The sequence below is a fragment of the Giraffa tippelskirchi genome, chromosome 13 (assembly GCF_054371585.1).
Source record: "Giraffa tippelskirchi isolate mGirTip1 chromosome 13, T2T-mGirTip1v1.2.pri, whole genome shotgun sequence".
NCBI classification, from domain to species: domain Eukaryota; kingdom Metazoa; phylum Chordata; class Mammalia; order Artiodactyla; family Giraffidae; genus Giraffa; species Giraffa tippelskirchi.
The window spans coordinates 12,953,098-12,974,516 of NC_137287.1; the positions used below are offsets into that span (position 1 = coordinate 12,953,098).

General features: G+C 46.7%; 1 long non-coding RNA gene across 1 annotated transcript; it reads left to right on the forward strand.

Annotated features, from left to right (window-relative positions):
* The first annotated feature begins 15,101 nt into the window (after positions 1–15,101).
* On the forward strand, positions 15,102–16,746 carry LOC145532632 (uncharacterized). The gene is made up of 2 exons (XR_014073445.1): positions 15,102–15,509; positions 16,165–16,746. It is a non-coding gene; the product is annotated as an uncharacterized LOC145532632 (long non-coding RNA).
* The last annotated feature ends 4,673 nt before the right edge of the window (positions 16,747–21,419 follow it).

The following is a 21,419-nucleotide window of genomic DNA, read 5'->3' on the forward strand; positions in this document are numbered from 1 at the left end:
GTCGTTGTGGTGGCAAGTTCGTTATTGTTACTGTTCTTTGGTTTTGTTCGGGGCTGAAGTTCTGGGGTTTAGTCTTAAGTTGCTGCTGAAAAACCTTTCTTATCCCCCAAAGAATTATCCAGAAGGGTGAGGAGGTCTCCCACCGGTAGCTAAATTGGGCAAAGGTGAGTGTGGGCGAGAGTCTCTTATCAAGCACAAAAAGTGTTTGTGTTTTGTTATAGTTTTGCCATTTTTTGTTTGTTTCTATTGCTTTCCCTGGATTTTCATTGTTGCTGGGCTGGTTTCCTCATCAGTCTAGCGCTAACTGCTGATTCTGGGGTGAGGGTTGGGGAGGGGGTGGGATTTGCTGGCAGGACAGGGCCAGCCATGTGCCTGTGAGTGGGGCACGAAAAGTGTCATTGTCACCATAACTATAATGGCCACCTTTATTTAAGCACGTGCTGTGTGCAGGCTGTAGGCAAAGGCTCTTTTTTTTTTTTACTTTAATTTTTAATTGGAGAATAATTACAATATTGTGATGGCTTCTGCCACACATTAACATGAATCAGCCACAGGTATACATATGTCCAATCCCTCTTGAACCCCCCTCCCCATCCCACCCCTCTAGGTTGTCACAGAGCACCGGCGTTGGGTTCCCTGCATCATACGGCAAAGACTTTTACAAGCACCCTCTCTCTTGATTCTCCCAGCCACCTCCTGGCCAGGACTATTGTTTGCCCTTTACAGGTGAGGACACTAGGGCTCAGAGAGGTCCAAGCATGTCCCAATGTCACGGAGTCTGGAAGGAGCAGGTTTGCAATTCAAATTCACTCAAAAGCACTTGTTCGTAACCATTAGGCAACACTGCCTGCCCAGCAGCTGTGCTCTAAGGCCTCTCTCCTAACATGAAAGCCTTGGAGAAGAGAAGAGGAGGAATGATGCAAATAAACTTATTTACAAAACAGAAACAGACTCACAGACTTGGAGAACCAACTTATGGTTGTCAGCGAGGGAAGGGTGGGGGAAAGGGATAGGGAGTTTGCCATCAACATGTACACACTGTTACATTTAAAGTGGATAACCAACAAGGTCCTACTGTATAGCACAGGGAACTATATTCCATATCTTATGATAAACCGTAATGGAAAAAATATAAGAAAGTGTATATATATATATATATATATAACTGAGTCACTTTGCTATAGAGTAGAAATTAACACAACATTGTAGATCAACTATACATCAATAAAATAATTTTTTAAAAAAAGAAAAAAAGAACCCTCCCCCCCCAAACTACTGAGTTCTTTTAAACTTTTAATTTCGAATTGGGTATAGCCAATTAACAAACCATGTTATGATAGTTTCAGGTGAACAGTGAAGGGACTCAGCCATACATATACATGGATCCATTCCCCCGAACTACTGTTCATTGCACTTACGAACATACTTCCCTACCTTTTCCTTGCATATGGGAAGCTATAGCTTCATGGATATCACACACAATGGGGTCACGACACAATGAAATATAACGGGATAAGTTGGTGTTCCTGTACTTTGGTCCAAAAAGCCAGCTGGACTAATGCATGCTGGGCGAGATACGGCTTAGCAAGCATCAAGTATAAAACGAAACAGGCTTTGTAAAATACCTGCCTCGGTAGGGGTTAGCAGTCTCCAAAAGAAGTCAATGGGATCTTAGGAAAACCCAGGAGGAATGGTGGTCCTGCCACCTTGGAGTCCACTGAAAGGAGGAAAGCTGGGAGAGTATAGAGCCTGAACAGCATGTCTTATTAAGGAAGAAACCAAGTATGTTGAACTTGGAGGAGACGGTCGTTCCCTTGAAGACTCAGTGGCTATGCGGGCGGGAGGAGGCGAACACCCATGGGAGATGGCTTGGATTTGTTTCTTTTTATGACTCGGAGATTCAGAATGGGGCCAAATGGATGGAAGCCAGGCTACAGCTTTGAGCTCATGGTAAGAATCTGCCTTTTAACAGAGCCGTCCACCCAAAGCTGGCATCAGGCCTCAGGAGGGAGCAAGTCGTGTTCCTGGAGAAGTTCAAGCAGAATAGGTGCCCTTTAATGTTATCGCCAGTCCTGCGCTTATGTGACTCCACTGGGGAACTTTCTGATGGCTCCCCATCACAGCTTCCAGCGCTGGTAAGAAGGTGAGCTGTATGCTGGTTGACAGAAGAGGGTGTCAGAAGAACGTCTCTCCGTGAAGACGCACATGACAGATGAGAGATCAAAGTTATCCTTGGCACATGTCACTTTTGAAGAGAAGAACGCCTTGACAGTTCATAGTTATTTAACAGGATGACTCACAGAGAAGAAAATAAAACATCATTTTTTTTTCAAAAGTCATTGCTACATATTTAATCATGGGCCAAGTCAAAATGTGCTTTCCTAAGTTTCTGCTTTCAAAAAATGCAACAGGCTTATTTTAGGTTTAGCAGTGAGAAGAAGAAATGATCACAGACTTATAGTTTTAAAATTTCTCCGTGGGAAGAGGCAAATCTCATGTACAGAAGAATTCCAAATAAATTATAGAGATCTTTCACTCTTAAGAAGAGGGAGCCTAACTCCCCACTCGGTATTACTTGTGACATCCTTCCAAAGAATATAGTTTGGAAACCAGAGCGGGGAGAAAAACTTCAGAGTGGAAGAAATTGACAAGCACTGCTGTAGCCAGGCAATCAAGGTCAACGTGAACAGAACAGGTCCTGTTGACAGTATAATGAGAAGGGCACTTTACCTCTGTGGTCTTCATCCAAAAAACCCACAACCACAGTCAAATCATTATTTAAAAAAAAAACTTTAGATGAATTGCACTAAAGGAGCATCTGAAAAATATCAGTCCAGCCCTCCTCAGAAACTATCAAGGTCATCCCAAACAAGGATTGTCTGAGAAACTGTCACAGTCAAGAGGGACTAAGGAGATATGAAAACTAAATGTAATGCGATGTCCTGGATGGGCTCCTAGAACAATTAAAAAGACATGGGGTAAAAAAAAAAAAAAATTAAGGAAATCTGAATAAATTATGGGCTGCAGTGAATAATGATATCAATATCGATTCATTATAACAAATATAATAATGTAAGGTGTTAAGAATAGGGAAAACTGTGTGTTTCTGGGTGTATTATGAGAATTCTGTACTGTCTATTTCATTTTTCTGTAAATCTAAAACTGTTCTAAAATAAGTCTCCTGCTACTAAAATGAAAAAAAAAAATGCATTCCATAACTGGAATATCAGGAGTAGAGAAGAGTCTTTGGGAACATTAAACTTTGGGAACCAATCAAATGTTGGTTGCAGATTTCTTTGGTGTGATCTTTCTAACAAAACGTGGTATGATATTACAATAGGCATCTTCCTTATTTTATAACAGGATCATAACGAATAAGCTTTACAAAATATTCAGTGGCTTCATCAATTTTCCCAAGGACCCTTCTTGATTCCTGATATTCCAGTTATGGAACACTTTTGTCTTAATAGAGAACAGACTTGGGATTGTGGAGGTGGAGGGGAGTGGGGGCGGGCTGGATAGGGAGTTTGAGATTAGCAGATACAAACTATTATATACAGGACAGATAAACAACAAGGTCCTCCTGTATAGCCCTGGGAACTATGTTCAATATCCTGGGATAAACCATAATGGAAAAGAACATAAAGAAGAATGTATATATGTGTATAACTGACTCCATTTGCCGTACAGCAGAAATGAACACAACATTGAAAATCAATTATACGTCAACAAGAAAAGACAAATTTTAAAACTCTACAAATTTAAATTTTACAAATTTATAAATTTTACAAAAGACATGAACATGGTCTTATCCAATCATCTCAGGCATTGGATGCCAGAGTCTGGGAAGTGACTGTCCATCTGTCCAGGCGACAGCACTGCCACTCTCTATACTCGGCCACTATTAGCTGTAACAAAGACACAGTGGCCTGGGGGCATCCTTCAGCAGAGCCATAAAAGTGCAATGATACAGACAGTTTAGTCAATACCATTATAGGCTATTACAAAACAGCCAATTGGGATTTGGGTCTATGGAAATCTCTTTCTGCCCCTGCAGGCAGTGAGAGGATGTATTTGAGACTGCCAGCTGCCCCCTCAACTCCCCTTCTTCTTCAATAATAGAATCTCAGGATTGCTATGTAGAACAAAGTGCCCAGCTAGGAAACCACATTTTCCAGTCTCCCTTACAGACAGGAAATATTCTTTAAAGAGGCCCATTCAGGTTGGAGAGGTACCTTTTGGCCCTTGCCCCTTTCTTTCTCTGCTGCTCGGAACATGGATATGATGGCTGGAGCTGCATCAACCATTTTAAGTTAGAAGGTGACTTTGAGGGTACTGTGGCAAAAAACAATGGTACCTGGGTGTCTAGTGAAGTTATCGTCCTAACCCCAGGTTGCCTACTTAAAGGTTTCTTTTCATGAGAGAAAAATAAAGTGAAAAAATAAATCTCCTGTTTCAGTTCAGTTTAGTTGCTCAGTCGTGTCTGACTCTTTGCAACCCCATGGACTGCAGCACACCAGGCTTCCCTGTCCATCACCAACTCCCGGAGCCTACTCAAACTTATGTCCATCGAGTAGGTGATGCTATCCAACCATCTCATCCTCTGTCCTCCCCTTCTCCTCCTCCCTTCAATCTTTCCCAGCATCAGGGTTTTTTCCGATGAGTCAGTTCTTCACATCAGGTGGCCAAAGTATTGGAGTTTCAACTTCAGCATCAGTCCTTCCAGTGAATATTCAGGACTGATTTCCTTTAGGATTGACAGGTTGAATCTCCTTGCAGTCCGAGGGACTCTCAAAGAGTCTTCTCCAACACCACAGTTCAAAAGCATCAATTCTTCGGCGCTCAGCTTTCTTTATGGTCCAACTCTCACATCCATACATGACTACTGGAAAAACCATAGCTTTGACTAGACAGATCTTTGTCGGCAAAGTAATGTCCCTCCTTTTTAATATGCTTCTAGGTTGGTTATAGCTTTTCTTCCAAGGAGCAAGCATTTATGCCACAGTTGTTTGGTTTCTTGATATATGCCACTGAATCTAATCTTGACTAATTTTGAAACAAAATCTCTGCTGATTCAGGAAACCTGATTTAGATTGGTCCAAACTGTCTGGTGCTCAGGCTTCTCATTGCAGTGGCTTCTCGTTGCAGAGCGCAGGTTCTAAGGTGCACGTGGCTTCAGCAGCTGTGGCACATGGGCTCAGTAGCTGCTGCTCCTGGGCTTTGGAGCACAGGCTCAGTAGTTGTGGCTCACAGGCTTAGCTGCTTCTCAGCATGTGGGATCTTCCTGGATCAGAGACCCAAGCCATGTCTTTTGCTTTGGCAGGCAGATTCTTTACCACTGAGCCACCAGGGAATCCCCCTGCCTTCACCAATCTTCCTTTCCATTTCTGGGCCGGATCTCGTCCATCAGCTGAGTTTTGAGATGATTCCAGCAGAAGCCAGCATCTTCACTGAAGCCTGAAGGTCCTGAAGCAGGGGACCAGCTCATCTGCCTTCAGAAGCTGAGCCACAGGAGCTAGGGGATCATGGATGTATGATCTTATATGACTAAGTTTTAGGATTGTTTCCTATGCAGCAGTAAATAACTAACACAGTACATGAAAGATCTTGTATTAGCTAGGGTAGGCTAAAGTGCAGTAACAAATAGACCTAAACATGCAATGGTTCAGTGAAACCATCCTATGTCAGCATTCGGGTCAATGAGAGGGTGTCTCATAATCATTCAGGGCCTGAGAGTCCTTCTACCTTAAGGTTCCACTGTTCCTTAAGACCCCACTGTTGTCTGCATCCGGCCCAGAAAAAAAATACGGAGGAGGGAGCAGGCAGGTCACCTCCAATCTTTCAAGGCACATCTTTTCGGAAAGGAGAGACGCAGGCGGCTCTCCTCGCACCTGCCCACCCAGCGCCCCCTGGTGGAAATCTGAGTTCCGTTCCTCCGCGGCAGGGACCCCGCCTCCCCCACACCTGTTGGAAGGACAGAGAACGGTGGGGTCGGAAGGGACAGAGGATCGTAAGCCCGTCCCGGTTGCCCGTGGCTCGGTCTGGCCCGTGGCTCGGTCTGGTGTGGAGTGGTTGCCATGGTTGCCAAGGACGGCGGCGCGTCGTGCAGCGTGGGAGGCGGGGAGTCGGTGGGTGGATGTGTGAAAAGATGCGGTCGGGCTCGGAGGCTGTCCTGCCTCCTGTAGGCGCTCAGAGCGATGCGGCTGCACTCCCTGCCGGCGCCTGGCATTGATTTCCACGGCTCCTTTTCTCTGAAATGAGTTAAAGGAGACCAGGGGAAGTTATGCCCCTTGAGAGACTCCTCCGGAGGTGGGAAGGAGGAGCGAGTCAAGGAGACCAGCATCCTCTGGGACCTTTGGGTGCTCTGGCTTCTGGTCTGATAGGTGGCACCAGCCTTGATTGACTTTGCCCCTTCTGGCATTGTAGGACTTGCCAGGGGCGTTTAACCTTTTCCATGCCACAGACCCTTTCAGCAGTCGGTGGAAGTTTACAGACCCCCTCTTAGAATAACGTTTTAGAAATGTGTAACATAACATAGGTGTGATTACCAAGAAACCCACTTACATAGAAATATACAAATGTCATGATATAAAAATTTACACCATTTTATTAATACATTAAATAAGGTACATGACATCACTATAACATATACTTATAAAGTTGCATGGATATAAATATTATAAGATTTCTGCAACAACTAATTTGACATAAAACCATCTGTGATTTCCATTGGTGACTGAGGTACAGGTACTTTTCACCTCCTGTGGTTTGTTATCTCCTTTCACAGTTGAGTAGTAGTGTTAATTGCTCAGTCATGTTCAACTCTTTGCGACCCCATGGACTGTAGCCCACCATGCTCCTCTGTCCATGGAATTCTCCAGGCAAGAATACTGGAGTAGGCTGCCATTCCCTTCTCCAGGGGATCTTCCTAACCGTGGGATGGAACCCAGGTCTCCTGCATTGCAGGTAGAGTCACAATTGAAGGAAATGCTAGATTTCATTTAGAGGTAAGAGAAACCAAGAGCATCATTCTCTCCTCATCCCACTTCACAGGCTCCTGAATCCTACACATGGAGCCCTTAGGAGTCCATGAACCTGAACTTAGGAAGCTGCATAGACAGGGATCTTATCCATATCTCATCTCATCAAGGCACCACGTGGTACAAGACAGTTTTTTTTGGAGCCAAAACTCCCAAGTAAGTTAAAGGCACGCAGTGTTTCAATGAATGGACGCTCTGGTCACTGATAATAAAGAAGCAGTGTACACCTAAGGGAAAAAATGACAACCAGAATGTCTTATGTGCCAATACCATGCAGAAGCCTTTATCTCATTCAATCTGCCCACCCCAAGCCCTGTCACCAGTCCCAATAACCTGACGATATCCCAGCTGATTTCCTGGGTCATCATGGCCAGCCCCCAGCTCCAGGTCCCTAGAGGATGGAGGCCAGAAAGGGGGAGGGGGGAGGTCTCTCAGCCACTGCAAGAGGGTCTCAGCCTAGAATTTGTTCTGGTAACTGATCCTCCCGTGGTACTCTCTGCTCCCAGCCTTCTGGGTTCCAAATTCCACTTTGCCACACCCTGGACCAAAGAGGCTTGCGTATGTCACCTGCTTCGATGACCAATTTTCAGCGCGTTTCTCTGGTTCAGTCTCAGATTGAGCCTTTGTCCCCTGTACGCTCAGTTGCAGTCGTGTCCGACTTTTGCGACCCCGTAGACTGTAGCCCGCCAGGCTCCTCTGTCCGTGGAATTCCCCAGGCAAGAATACTGGAGCAGGTTGCCACTTCCTATTCCAGGGAACCTTCCTGACCCAAGGATCGAACCCAGATCACCTGCATGGCAGGCAGATTCTTTCCCACTGAGCCCCCTGGGAAGCCCCTGGATGTGAGAGCCCACCTCCCAAAGATGGTGAGGCAAACACTGCAGCAGTGCCATCTAGTGGACAAGAGAGGAAGTGTCACAGTTCTCGGATGAGACTCGAATTGGCCCCTGAACGTCAGCGGCCAGAAAATGCCGACCTAGTCCACCTTCCCAGGCCCCTCAGCTCCACTAAACTTCAAAATAAGTCCTTCCTGACTCTAAGCCCCTGACCTCTCTTTTCTTTTTCAGCCTCAGGATCACCGCTGACGTCATGGATGGTTTCAGCTCTGATAATCAGAGGCACCTTCTGGGCACAAAGGGGCCATCTCGGTGGCCACCTTATCCTGCCCCCAGGCTTCTTCTGTACCATCGGTCCCTTCACTGATTTGGGGTCCCCACAGTGGTGCCTGCAGAGACTTCTGGGCTTCCTACAGATCTCACCGAGGCCATGGAGAAGAAGCCTTATCTCTCTTGCTGGGCTGGGTGCTGTTTCCATAGTGCTCTGGCCGTTGGGCTTCCCTGGTGGCTCAGTGGTAAAAAAAAATCCACGTGCCAATGCAGGAAACTGAGGTTCGATCCCTGGGTGGGGAAGATCCCCTAGAGAAGGGAATGGTTACCCACTCCAGTGTTCTTGCCAGGACGATCCCATGGACAGAGGAGCCGGGTGGGCTGCAGTCCATGAGGTCGCATCATCAGATACAACTGAGCACATTGTCACTGTTAATGTGCTGATCCAGGGCACCCTGTGGGTAGTCTGTTCCGCATGAAATTCCCCACGAAATGCCAAAGCCCTGTCTTCTTTGGCTTCTTCCTATTCTTCCTCCATCGCCAAATCTCCCCGGCACAACTCCATGCTTGAAAGAGAAAGGGGGCTGCCTTCCCTCCTAGTTGTCAGGACCTCCTTGTACAGGAAACCACGTGAAAGTCTAAATTCAGACCACCCTGCTTTGCCCTTGCTTGTTAAAGGGAGGCTGTTGGATCCTAGGAATCCTCCTCTCTGTCAACAAACTCTGTCAACAGTTGTAACTGTGAGCTTCCTATGGACCCAGAAAAGTGTAATTTGAAATACAGAGCTAAACGAGCATGTGTCTGTCCCGGGCTGCACTAGCCTCACTTTGAAGCAATGACTGACCCCCCTTATTTAATATGTGGGGAGAGCCCAGCACAAGCGAGAATTAGGGGCCACTGGGAATGAAAACACAGTGGTTTATCATCTAAGAAAATGTGAGCCCCGGTTAAGCACAACTTGCATGTGTGTCCATTTGGGGGCGGAAGGGGGTTGGGAAAAGGAGTTCAAAGTGTTTATTAAATTCTCAAAATATCAAATTGCCCAAAAGTTAAGAGCTGCTGTTTTAAGGCATCTATCTGGCTGGTCTTGAAGGTGTACTTTGCCCCACACATTTGTAAAGGCTGTTACAGTTTCGATTTATAAAAATTAATTATAATTACCTTCTTGCACATTGGAGCCCCCTAGCATCTCTTCGTGGTGCTCAAGGCAGTATTATCCCCTGCCCTCAACTTTACAGGTGAGATAGCCAAAGCACTAATCTCCTCATTCTGGTCCAACAAGTAGGGCTGTTGGCCAACTTCAGAAAAGGCATCAGAACCTAGCATGTCAGACTGAGAAGGACCTTGGGGGATATCTCGGCCAATCATTTTTGTTTTCAGAGGAGGAAATGAAGCTGCATAAGAGAAAGGGACCTGTCTCCCTACCCTGTCACCATCAGTGACCAGACAGACTGGCAGCCTCGTAAATGGATCAGTCCTGGAAATGGGGCACAGAGAAGCAGAAACTCTAGCACCCTGGAAACAGAAGACCTTCTTGACAGTTTCTGTACCTGGAAACACTGTTGCTAGCCGTAATTGGCAAGATCAAGGTTGGAAGGGGATTAAAAATAGCATTAAATACATTTTAAAAAAACACAGCTAATAAAAGTTTTGTAAGGAATCTCTTCTCAAAACAAGTCAAAGTCCTTGGCATTAAAGACAGTCTTGCAGATAATCCTTTTCCTGAATCACTACCTTTAACGGCTCAGTAAATGCCAATGGCATCATGATCTGCTAAGGCAAATTTTCCTACAAGTGTTATATAAGGCAGAGCAAACTCTTTTTTTTCCCCCCTTAAATTTTTTTTTTTCGTAACAGTCCCTGGGGGTTTCCAGGTGGTGTTAGTGGTAAAGAATCCGCCTGCCAATGCAGGAGATGCCAGAGACGCGGGTTCGATTCCTGGGTTGGGAAGATCCCTTGGCGTAGAAAGTGGCAACCCGCTCTAGCATTCTTGCCTGGGAAATCCCTTGGATAGAGGAGCCGTGGGGCGGAAAAGAGTGGGACACGACTGAGCACAACAGTCTGCTGGTCTGAAACCTAGTGTTTCTTCTATTGCATTCCTCTTTCCTCTCTCTTCCTTCCTCCCTCTCTTCTTTCTCCCATCTCCCCCTTCTTATCCTTCTGGTTACTTTTTCCCTACAGGCCACTGCTCCAGGTTGTGAACCCGTAGGTGGCTTTTCATGATTGCAGCGTGTAGGCTCATGTCCCTGAGTTGGTCTTGTCCCGGAGCTTGCAACCTAATACAACCTTCTTGTCGCCGATGCCTAGTTCTTCCAACAAGCTCCACAAGGTGGCGCACTGCCTTGATCTTGAATGCTTTTTTCCCACGGGGACTAAACGGAGTGGTCTACAGAACTATAGGTTAAAAAAAGATTTAAAATATTTGGGGTAGGCATGAAACCGAGTTATTTCAAAATTTCCTTTGGAGAAGGCTTGTGCCTCCGGCTTGGTCTAACAGGGCCATTAGTAGATCCTGTTGCTGCCCCTGGGGTGCTATTATTAATAACAACTCCTATTCCTGGGCCCTACCCCAGCCCTGCAGGTGGTGATTGCAGCCATGAAATTAAAAGACGCTTACTCCTTGGAAGGAAAGTTATGACCAACCTAGACGGCATATTAAAAAGCAGAGACATTACTTTGCCAACAAAGGTCCGTCTAGTCAAGGCTATGGTTTTTCCAGTGGTCATGTATGGATGTGAGAGTTGGACTATAAAGAAAGCTGAGCACCGAAGAATTGATGCTTTTGAACTGTGGCGTTGGAGAAGACTCTTGAGAGTCCCTTGGACTGCAAGGAGATCCAACCAGTCCATCCTAAAGGAGATCAGTCCTGGGTGTTCATTGGAAGGACTGATGTTAAAGCTGAAACTCCAATACTTTGGCCACCTAATGTGAAGAGCTGACTCATTTGAGAAGACCCTGATGCTGGCAAAGATTAAGGACAGGAGGAGTAGGGGATGACAGAGGATGAGATGGTTGGATGGCATCACCAACTCAATGGACATGGGTTTGGGTAGACTCCGGCAGTTGGTGATGGACAGGGAGGACTGGCGTGCTGCATTTCATGGGGTCATGGCGTCACAAAGAGACACGACTGAGTGACTGAACTGAACTACCCCAGCCCTACTGGTGAGAACCCCCTGGACAGAGGCCTGAGAAACTGCTTTTATCAAGTTTCCCAGTGATTCCTAGGGGCTTCCCAGGTGGCGCTAGAAGTAAAGAACCCGCCTGCCCACGCAGGAGACGTAAGAGACGTGGTTTCTATCCCTGGGTCGGAAAGATCCCCTGGAGGAGAACATGGCAATCCACTCCAGTATTCTTGCCTGATCCCTATACAAGGAGCCTATGAGAGCAAGCTGGTGAGAGTCAATTGGAGACAGCATTGTGGGTGGCCACGGTTCTGGTGGTGCCTGCATATGTGTGTAAGGTTGGGCGGAGGGGAGGGGGAGGGGCAAGGAGACAGTGAGTGGGGTGGGGGAGACAATAGGGTGGGGGTGGGGGGACCCCTGAGCAGGCATTTCCTCCAGGCTCCATTTCAGCCCCTCTGGCAATTGGCCTGGATACCAGGATTTGAGCCCTGTTCTCTAAGTGCACCACTTGGCCTGAGCACCCAGGTGGCTTCAGAGGGTATGTCCCGGACACCTGGGGCTCGGGCTCCCATCAGTTTGATGAATGGAGTTCTGGCAGCAGGTCAGAGAGCTTATTGGAGGCCAAATGCCTCTGCGGCTTTCCCCTTAGCTGCCGCCTATTTACTGGGTAACCACAAGACAGCTTCTCTTCAAGTGCTTTGTATAAGCCTGATCGGCCTCACCCTCACCCCATAAGGCAGTGTGTCAGGGACCCCCAGATCACCCTTGAGTTCGATAACTCACAAGATAGGCTCTCAGAATCCAGAAGATTATTCCCCCCTTCCCTCCCCCCTAAAAAAAAGACACAGATGGAAATCAGCAACAGAAAGAATGCCCAGAGGGCAGAAACCTGGAGAGATCCAGCCAGGGTCTGGGCTCATCTTAGCCGGGAGGCTGACCTAAAGCAACCAGGGTGGTCCCAGCCGACTAGCAACGCGTCCCAGGGCACAAGCGTGCACCAGCCTGGTGCCAGGCAGTGCCTGTGGCTGTGTACACACGCAGGTATAAGGGCACAGGGTCGCACTCTGCGAGGCTGGCGGCAGCAGAGGTGGGCCAAAGGTCATCTTTCTTCCCTTTTGCCTGCAGGACTGTTAATTCCTGCTGTGATACCTGCTGCCTCAGTCCATCTTCTTCGTTTTTTTTTTAATTTTTCAGATTTTTTTTTTTGTCAAGGATATGTGTTATTATTTAATAAAGACAAAAATCTTTCACAGCGCAGGGTCCCAGAGAGTGCAACCCCGCAACAGCAGCCACTAGGAGCAGTGCCAGCAGCAGCTCAGTGATGGGCTGGGAGTCAGAGGTGCGTGCGGGCGAAAACGAGGAGCTGCCGGCTGCGGGCGGCAGGGAGCACTGCTGGCCGCTAGAGGGCGCCGGCGGCCGCCGCGGGAAGCTACTCGGAGCAGCCGGATCCCAGCGGCTGCGGGAACGCCTTGCACCCTGCAGTGGGGTCCTCACCGCCCACCGCCCCGGCCTGGCTTCCCACCAGCCCTCGCGCTCTGGGCCACTCTGGCCGACCTGGCTCCGCCCCTCCTGCGGCCGCAGTAGGCGGGCGGTGGGCCCCGACTCGTTCAGGCTGGAGCACCTCCCCCGTGCAGCCCTCCTAGTCACACTCCGGACCTCTCTTTTGAGGTTGATCCCAGGGGCTGCTTACTGGGGCGGTCGGGCCATCTGCCTGATTCTGTGCCCAGCCATAGGTTCACACCTTTAGGGATGGCGCCTGGCAGAATTGGGCACCCATGGCTCAGAGGATGGCTCAGAGAATTAATTGCAACCCCCGGGGGCCCCCAGATGCGCCCACGCTGCTGGTGTGGGCAGAAATCTGTGCCAGTAGACACGGAGGGCCCCTGCCAGCCCGTCTGCCTTCCATCCTCCAGATGCTCAATGTTATACAAGACGGAGCAACCCTCTTGGGCCAATGTCCTTAACTCCCAGCTAAGACGGCAAAGAGAGGATGCTGGCTAAGTACCCTTTCTGCCACAGAAACACCTGGAAGTCTATCCACCAGACCTTAGAGAGGCCTGCTGTGCCACCAGGACAGGTACCCCCCTTCCCACGTCCCCCCTGCAGTCGTTGTTTTGTGTACCTCAGACCCCATCTGTAAAGTCTTAATCTTAGTATATGATTCTCTAGGGCCCTGGGGGAAAAAATCTAAGGGAAAAAAATCTATGAGGGCAAGCTGTGAATAAAGGCCATATAGGAAGAAAGGGAAGGAAGAAAGAAGGGAACAAGGAGAGAGAGAGAGGAAGCCTTGTGCTAGAAATCCCGGCCTTGGCAAGACCCTCATGCCAGGACCTTGGGGACAGAATGGTGAATCTAGCAGTTCACCTTGGTGCCAACAAGTGCCTCATCCACCCAGTGCCTCTCCACTCCCTTCTCGGAACTTCTAGAGGGAGTCTTGGTGGAGGAGCAAGCAAAGACCCTCGCAGCCTGGTCTCTGCCAAGGATTCCCCACACCCGCCCTCCTCTGGGCCTCAGTTTCCCCCATCTGCCAAAAAGGTTCTGCTGATTTCTAGAGTCCCTTTCCGCTGACATTTCACGCATTCAAATGGTCCATGTTCTGGGCCTTCCCTGGTTCAGATGAAAACTCCCTGGGGAGCTTTAAAATCTTATGGCCTGGGCACTCCCCCTCTTCCCACCCCTCCACCCCCACCCCCACCCCCCTGCCACGTTTCTAATGTAACTGGTCTTCGGTGGAGTAGAGGATCAGTATTTTTTCAGAGCTCCCTGGATGCTTTGAATGTGCAGCCAGGGCTGGGAAACTTCTGGCATCTAATTCCTGCTAAGAAATGTCTGCATTCTCATAGGAGACTCCTCTAAAATCACTGTGGACAGTGACTATAGTCATGAAATTAGAAGATGCTTGCTTCTTGGAAGGAAAACTATGACAAACCTAGACAGTGTATTAAAAAGCAAAGACATCACTTTGCCCACAAAGTATAATCAAAGCTATGGTCTTTTCAGTAATCATGTACGGATGTGAGAGTTGGACCATAAAGAAGACAGAACACTAAAGAATTGATGCTTTTGAAATGTAGTGCTGGAGAAGACTGTTGAAGTGTCCCTTAGACTGTAAGGAGATCAAACCAGTCAGTCCTAAAGGAAATCAAACATGAATACTCATTGGAAGGACTAAGGCTGAAGCCAAAGCTCCAATACTTTGGTCATCTGATGTGAAGAGCCAACTCATTGGAAAAGATCCTGATGCTGGGAAAGACTGAAGGCAGAAGGAGAAGAGGGCGACAGAGGATGAGATGGTTGGATGGCATCACTGATTCAATGGACATGAACCTGGGCAAACTCCAGGAGATGGTGAAGGGCAGCGAGGCCTGGCCTGATGCAGTCCATGGGGTCGGACATGACTTAGTGACTCAACAATAACAACGTGGAGTCTCCTGGAAACAGAACTCCACTCCACTCAGCCATAGTGGTGGAATAACAGGCATTGTCACGACAGGGAGTGGTATTTGGGAGCAGCCCCCCTTAAAGGCTCAAGCCAGCTGAACCTCCAAAAGCTTTGGGTGGACAGCAGGCAGGAAGGCAGGTTGAATATGTCATCCTCCTGGCTTTGAGTCTTCAGGATCTCTCATAAGAAATAGCCGTTAGGTCCTAGTTTCTGTTTCCCCTCGTGAGCTCTAGGAGAGAATAGTCGTTGTCTCCAGGGTGCAGAGTTTCTGGCTCCCTGAAAAGTTGTAGGAAGTAGTGGCTAGTAGGGGACCCTTATTATGTCAGAGAGGTGCCTCTGTGCTGTAAGCTGGCTGAGGAGTCTCTGCCAGTTGTAGCGTGGCAGAGTTGTCATGGCCCGGAAGGTAGAATGTGAGTTGATCTCACCCGTTCTATTTCTTCATTCAGTCTCATTGGTTCTGTGATTACTAGAAACTTCCCTTTAAACTCTTTGGTTTTCAGTGCTGTATTTTTCCACTTTTCTATCTTCATGGTTATTTGAATGGAAATGGGGAGAGGAAAATTCAGTGTTATCTTTTAACCACGCTTATAACGTCTCGAGTGGCTTTGACACATGGGGTTGCAAAGAGTCGGACACAACTAAGCGACTAACACACTTGGGAAGCAACACAGCAATGAAGTAAAGAAAAACATGGAGAAAATGACTGTGATAAGAAACTCTAAGGCAGTTCCCTGTGAATAGCTGCCTTTCTTTGCTTCGTGGAATGGTGAGCGGGAGGCTTGTCAGGCAGAGCCAGGTACAATCTCTATGGGTGTCTCTATCTCATAATTGAGCTAAAATATATTTGAAAACTAAGGAACAGCCACATAAAGCCAGAAGACATTCCAATTATCAAGTTGTGCTGTGAGGTCTCATATTTTTATATCAGCTCTTCCTAAAGGTTTCTGTCCTGACAGGTGAGTATAGGGACTTCCTTGGTGGTCTAAGTGGTTAAGAGTCCCCCTGTTCAATGCAGGGGACACAGGTTGAATCTCTGGTCCGGGAACTAGTATCCCACATGCCACAGGGCAACCGAGCCCATGGGCCACGACTACTGAGCCCGTGCACCAGAGAGCCCGTGCTCCACAATGGGAGAAGCCACTGCAAGGAGAAACCCATGCGCCAGAACTAGGGAAAGTGTGTGAGCCACAGCGAAGACCAAGAGTAACTGAAAACAAATTAATTATTTAATAATAGCCAAAAAAGCCTTTAAAAAAAAGTGGGTGTAAAATGATTCTCAGGGTCTTTAATATGCAGTTGTAGTGACAACGCTTGGGAAATGGCTCAGCGCTTACACTCTCGTAAAAATTCTGAAGTCTCCCAACTGGCGGAGAGACTAAGACAGGGACAGCAGTCTTGCCAAAATGACTCAAACAAAGAACTTTCACTCTTTTATTTTTACCTCTGGGCAGGGAGTCCAAAGCATGTTTTCTTGTGAAAGCCAAGCAAGGAAAATTCACTCCCATGCGATGGAGATTTGATTTTCTACTTCTCGGGCAAGATAAACTCTTCTTCTGTGTGGGCGGATGCTCAGACTTTTTTTTTTACTTGCCAGCGTTCTATTTGAGTTTAATAGGATAGATTACCTCGGAGCTTCCTGGAGTCAAAACAAGCAACCCGCAGTGGTTATGGAAGGCCGAGCTGCGAGACCATCCAGGAATCACAGAGGAAGCTCAAGTTAAAGAGCAAAACCACACGAGTTCAACTTGATTTCAACCTTCCCATTTCCTGGAAATCATTTATGAAAATCCCAGTTTGGCAAGGAATCCGTTCAATAATAGAGCCAAGGTCAAGATGAAGCATGTGTGTGGCGGGACCGTGGGGTGGTGGGTCTGGGTGTGATTGACCAACCGCTTAGATGTCTCCACTGTGAAAGAGCTTCCGGGTGTCTGTGCCATCTGTTCACCTGAACAGGGCGTAGCAAAGCTCTGAATGTGACCCTCTGACCCCACAACCACCACCTCTGCCTATTCAGACCCTAGGAGATCCCTGCAGAATTTCTCCCCCATTTTTTTTTTTTTTGCAAAGCCGTCACTGATTGCAAAGGAACAATGACAAAGTCAGCCGCGGGGTTCCTTGCCATGTGGGCAATTGAGACGCCCTGCTCTGTCCCCATGGCACCAGCCTGCTTACCACAGATCAAAGATGACTTTGACTTTATTCCCACCATCTGGCCTGCCACTCACATGAAACTGTCTCATTTTCACAATTCCTGAAGAGCCAGCAGGTCTACATGATACCAAAGAACTGAAAGGAAGGAGGAATTGCTTGACACGAGGCACGGATGCAACTAAAGGGTCGAACTGTGGAAACCACCCAAGGCAGGCTGCAGTTTTCTCTCTGGCCACAAGGTGGCGAAGGAAGGAAGAAATGGATGGGAAAGGTTTGAAAACAAACTTTTCTAGTTGGTGCCTTTTTCCTCTAGAGGGACAGACAGATCAAATGGTCGCTTGTGTTTTGTTTTGTTTTGAGAGTTGCAAGTTAAATTTTATTTGGGGCAAAATGAGGACTGCAGCCCAGGAGATGGCACCTCAGATAGCTCTGAGAAACTGCTCCCTGTTTTGTTTTATTTTGCAGCAAAAGTGATATAGCCCAGATAGATCATCTGATCATCAGTAGGGTAGCCTAAAGTTACCCCCGGTGAAGCATGATCGATTACATTCATGTCTTCTCTACCCCTTCGCAAACCAGAAAGTTGTGTCATCCTTGAGCCCTTCTTCTCCATCACACCACACACCAAATCAGTTACCAAGGCCTACCAACTCTCTTTCCTCAATCTCTCCGGGTCCTGCCCTCTTTTCTCCACTCCCACTCTCCCCTTCTGAGCTTAGGTCACCGTCGTTTCTCCTTTCAGTTCAGTTCAGTCACTCGGTCATGTCTGACTGCAGCAAGCCAGGCCTCCCTGTCCATCACCAACTCCGGGAGTTTACTCAAACTCATGTCCATCGAGTCAGTGATGCCATCCGGCCATCTCATCCTCTGTCGTCCCCTTCTCCTGCCGTCAATCTTTCCCAGCATCAGGGTCTTTTCGAATGAGTCAGCTCTTCACATCAGGTGGCCAAAGTATTGGAGTTTCAGCATCAGTCCTTCCAATGAATATTCAGGACTGATTTGCTTTAGGATGGACTGGTTGGATCTCCTTGCAGTCTAAGGAACTCTCAAGAGTCTTCTGCAACACCACAGTTCAAAAGCATCAATTCTTCTGCGCTTGGCTTTCTTTATAGTCCAACTCTCACATCTATACATGACTACTGGAAAAACCATATCTTTGACTAGACAGACCTTTGTTGGCAAAGTAGTGTCTCTGCTTTTTAATAAGCTGTCTAGGTTGATCATAACTTTTATTCCAAGGAGCAAACATCTTTTAATTTCATGGCTGCAGTCACCATCTGCAGTGATTTTGAAGCCCAAGAAAATCAAGTCTGTCACTATTTCCACTGTTCCCCATCTATTTGCCATGATGTGATGGGACCAGATGCCATGATCTTAGTTTTCTGAATGTTGAGCTTTAAGCCAACTTTTTCACTCTGTTTCACTTTCATCAACAGGCTCTTTTGCTCTTCTTCACTTTCTGCCATAAGGATGGTGTCATCTGCGTATCTGCGGTTATTGATATTTCTCCCAGAAATCTTGATTCCAGCTTGTGCTTCATCCAGTCCAGCATTTCTCATGATTTACTCTGCATATAAGTTAAATAAGCCGGGTGGCAATATACAGCCTTGATGTACTCCTTTCCTGATTTGGAACCAGTGTGTTGCTTCATGTCCAGTTCTAACTGTCGCTTCTTGACCTGCATACAGATTTCTCAGGAGGCAGGTCAGGTGGTCTGGTATTCCTATCTCTTGAAGAATTTTCCACAGTTTGTTGTGATCCACACAGTCAAAGGCTTTGGCATAGTCAATAAAGCAGAAGTAGATGTTTTTCTGGAACTCTCTTGCTTTTTTGATGATCCAACAGATGTTGGCAATTTGATCTCTGGTTCCTCTGCCTTTTCTAAATCCAGCTTGCACATCTCGAAGTTCACGGTTCAAATACTGTTGAAGACTGGATTGGAGAATTTTGAGCATTACTTTGCTAGCGTGTGAGATGAGTGCAATTGTGCAGTAGTTTGAACATTCTTTGGCATTGCCTTTCTTTGGGATTGGAATGAAAACTGATCTTTTCCAGTCCTGTGAGTTTTCCAAATTTGCTGGCATATTGAGTGCAGCACTTTGACAGCATCATCTTTTAGGATTTGAAATAGCTCAACTGGAATTCCATCACCTCCACTAGCTTTGTTCATAGTGATGCTTCCTAAGGCCCACTTGACTTCCCATTTCAGGATGTCTGGCTCTAGGTGAGTGACCACCTGGGTGATTATTTGGGTTGTGAAGATCTTTTTTGTGTAGTTCTTCTGTGTATTCTTGTCACCTCTTTTTAGTATCTTCCACTTCTGTTAGGTCCATACCATTTCTGTCCTTTATTGTGCCCATCTTTGCATGAAAATTTCTCTTGGTATCTGTAATTTTCTTAGAGATCTGAAGAGATCTCTAATCTTTCCTATTCTATTGTTTTCCTCTATTTCTTTGCATTGATCACTGAGGAAGGCTTTCTTATCTCTCCTTGCTATTCTTTGGACTCTGCATTCAGGTGGGAATATCTTTCCTTTTCTTCTTTGCTTTTTGCTTCTCTTCTTTTCATAGCTGTTTGTAAGACCTTTTCAGACAACCATTTTGCCTTTTTGCATTTCTTTTTCTTGGGGATGGTCTTGATCACTGCCTCCTGTACAATGTCACAAACCTCCATCCATAGTTCTTCAGGCGCTCTGTCTATCAGATCTAATCCCTTGAATCTATTTGTCACTTCCACTGTATAGTCGTAAGGGATTTGATTTAGGTCATACCTGAAGGGCCTAGTGGTTTTCCTTACTTTCTTCAATTTAAGTCTGAATTTGGCAATAAGAAGTTCATGATCTGAGCCACTGTCAGTTCCTGGTCTTGTTTTTGCTGACTGTATAGAGCTTCTCCATCTTTGGCTGCAAAAAATATAATCAGTCTGATTTCGGTCTTCACCATCTGGTGATGTCCATGTGTAGAGTCTTCTCTTGTGTTGTTGGAGGAGGGTGTTTTCTATGACCAGTGTGTTCTCTTCACAAAACTCTGTTGCCTTTGCCCTGCTTCATTCTGTACTCCAAGGCCAAATTTGCCCATTACTCTAGGTATTTCTTGACTTCCTACTTTTGCATTCCAGTCCCCTATAATGAAAAGGACATCTTTTTTTGGGTGTTAGTTCTAGAAGGTCTTGTAGGTGTTCATAGAACTGTTCAACTTCTTCAGCATTACTGTTCAGGGAATAGACTTGGATTACTGTGATAGTGAATGGTTTGCCTTGGAAACGAACAGAGATCATTCTGTCGTTTTTGAGATTGCATCCAAGTATTGCATTTCAGACTCTTGTTGACTATGATGGCTATTCCATTTCTTCTAAGGGATTCCTGCCCACAGTAGTAGATATAATGGTCATCTGAGTTAAATCCACCCATTCCAGTCCATTTTAGTTCACTGATTCCTAAAATGTTGATGTTCACTCTTGCCATCTCCTGTTTGACCACTTCCAATTTGTTTTGATTCATGGACCTAACATTCCAGGTTCCTTTGTCCTACCCCTCCAAAAATCCCTCTACAGAAACATACAGATAGGAATGATTAATTTCAGGAAGGTGGTCACATCAGATGAAGGAGGGGAAGGAAAAATGATAGAACTGGGCCACGACATTTGCCATATCTCTAAACTTTTAGTTCTTAAAAATAGAAACGGATGTCTCAGTGAAAACATTCACGCCTGTTACATGTGGGTGATGAATGTAGTATTGTCTGTTATTTTGTGTGTTTGAGATATTGCATCATTAGAATTTTTCAAGTTTTAAAATGAGCAGTGCTCCCTCCTTTCTATCACTATGATCTTCTGTAGTGAATTCTCCCCTAGGCCTTCTGACCCTGGGCTATAATTGCAGGCTTACTTGTCTGTCTTTTCTTCTAGACTAGAAACTTGTGCTTTGCTTATGTTTCTCTTTGAATCCTATCAGTACCTGGTAGACATTTGCTAGACTCTTAAAGGAGCATCAGCCATATAGTGAAAGCTGGTGCCCCACAGTGGGGCTGGCAGTTGACAGGTGTGATTCTGACCCCAGAGATGAGAGAGAGTTGTATAGAGCAGTTGGCAGGACCACACTCATCCCAGCCCGGGAGGGTGGTGTGTTTGAGGCTTGAAGACCTTAAGGTCCTAGCATCAAACCAAACCAAGTGGACTGATGCTGTGGCTTTCAGGAAAGGTGATGGGTTTCTCTTCCTGCCAGAGGGGAGTCCAGCTCCTTGCAAGGAGTCCACCCCTTGCACTCCAGTGCAAGGCCAGTTGGGAGCGCCCTTAAGAAGAAACTGAAGGGGCTGAATTTGGTTCTTTTTTAAAAAAAAAAAAATTATTTATTTATTTATTTGGTTGGTTGCATCGAGTCTTAGTTGTGGCACGCAGGATCTTCGTTGCACCGTGTGGTTTTGTTGCAGCCTGCAGGCTTCTCTCTAGCTTGGTGCACAGGCTGCAGAGCACGCAGACTTAGTAGTTGCAGCACCCAGGCTTAGTTGCCCCGAGGCACGTGGGATCTTAATTCCTCTACCAGGGACTGAACCCGTGT